The sequence below is a fragment of the Octopus bimaculoides genome, chromosome 6 (genome assembly GCF_001194135.2).
Source record: "Octopus bimaculoides isolate UCB-OBI-ISO-001 chromosome 6, ASM119413v2, whole genome shotgun sequence".
NCBI classification, from domain to species: domain Eukaryota; kingdom Metazoa; phylum Mollusca; class Cephalopoda; order Octopoda; family Octopodidae; genus Octopus; species Octopus bimaculoides.
The window spans coordinates 56,380,853-56,382,603 of NC_068986.1; the positions used below are offsets into that span (position 1 = coordinate 56,380,853).

At 40.1% G+C, this 1,751-nt stretch overlaps 1 protein-coding gene across 1 annotated transcript in view; it reads left to right on the forward strand.

Moving 5' to 3' along the window:
• Positions 1 to 1,751, forward strand: part of LOC106868720 (maternal embryonic leucine zipper kinase) — a 93,390-nt gene that overhangs the window by 88,097 nt on the left and 3,542 nt on the right. The gene's annotated exons all lie outside the window — the stretch shown is intronic.

Below are 1,751 nucleotides of genomic sequence, written 5' to 3' on the forward strand. Positions count from 1 at the left end.
GCACAGCACGTTTCCAAAGGTCTCGGTCAGTAGTCATCGCCTCGGTGAGGCCCAATGTTCGAAGGTCTTGCCTCACCACCTCAGCCCAGGTCTTCCTGGGCCTACCTCTTCCACGGGTTCCCTCAACTGTTAGGGAGTGGCACTTTTTCACGCAGCTATCCTCATTCATTCTCACCACATGTCCAAACCAGCGCAATCGTCTCTCTTGCACACCACTACTGATGCTTCTTATGTTCAGCTTTTCTCTCAAGATACTTACACTCTGACGGGTATGCACATTTACATTACACATCCATGCACAGAAAGCTGAGTTATACCTGTTATTTATTTAGCTCCTAGTCAATTCTGATACAGCAAATCTCTGATCTAAAGCACCCTGTCTATGACCACCATGTGTTAGATCTATCTAGGAATACCTTATTCAATGTGGCTCCTACCTCTGCTTTTCAAGGTTGTAGAGTGTGATCTGTAGGAAATTTGGCTGCCATTTCTAGCATGTCAAGTGGCCATATAGAAGCTCAACTTTGGTGGTTGTGTAACAACGCTGCTTAGGTCTGCAATCCAATGTACATGTAATTTCAGTTTGTATTGGAATATTGAAAAAGACTTTGTAAATGTGAGGTGTCAACAGTTTCAGTCACTTGTTTCTTTGCTTTTCCTTCTCTATCTGTCTGTCTCTTCTTTTTTACTCTTTTCTCTCCCTCTTTCTGTCTCTCTGTCTCTTCAATGTTTCTCTTTCCTTCTTTGCATTCTCTTTCTCTCTCACTTCTTCGCATGCTTGCTTGTATTTTCTTTTGTGCTCTGCCTTTGTCCTCTTCTCACTCATTCTTTCTCTTTTACTCTTTTTGTTTCTCCTGTGTTCTCTCTGTTGTGCTTTTTCTCTTATGCTTTGTCTCTATTTCTCTCTCTCTCATGCATTCACTACTACCTCTCTTTCTCTCTTATTCTCACACGCAACCAATATACCACTTATCTACAATTATTTTCATTTCAACCCCAGCAGCTTTTACCTCACTGCTGCTTTCTATACTAAGCTGCAAACATTTCAAATGCTTCAAACTGGTGGACAAGTGATTCACCACACCAACCTCTACCTTGTGGTTTCTGTATTCCTTCTCTCTTCACTAAATTCCCCATCTATATGGGAAATCTACCAGGACCTCACAAAACTTCAGTTACCACCCCCGCTTTCTCCTTAGATTAAAATCACAAGCCAGCCTTGTTCATTGGATCCTTACTGTATTTACTGTTTGTTCATTGCTGATTTGCAGTCTATTCATCTGATTAGGCTTTGGTAAGTTTTGAAGTGATTCTTAATTAGTTATTGATCAGCTGAACTGCACTCAGTGAATATATACTTTATTATTTATTTACTTTTTTTTATGACCAACAAAATATTAAAATAAAAGAGAACAAGGAAGTCTGTGGGTAGGAGTTCAAGTTGCTAGAAATAGCACCCAAATCTCTCATGCAACACCAAAATGTCTTTAAAAGAGTGAAAGATGCATCAGTTGGTGCAGTTCTAGATATGTTGAGTGGAGGAGGAAGGCTAAAGAATTGTCATTTAGTGGATCGTGTTTGATTGTAGGTCAGCACCATCAGGTCTGACCTCGGGGCAAACAACAATGAGGGACTCTGTGTATGGTTACTCAACTTGCAAGATATAACAGCCAAATCTCCTTCATATTACAGCTTATTTTAAAAAATAGAGAAGGCACTTAAGTTGATGTGGCCTTTGATAATACCATATG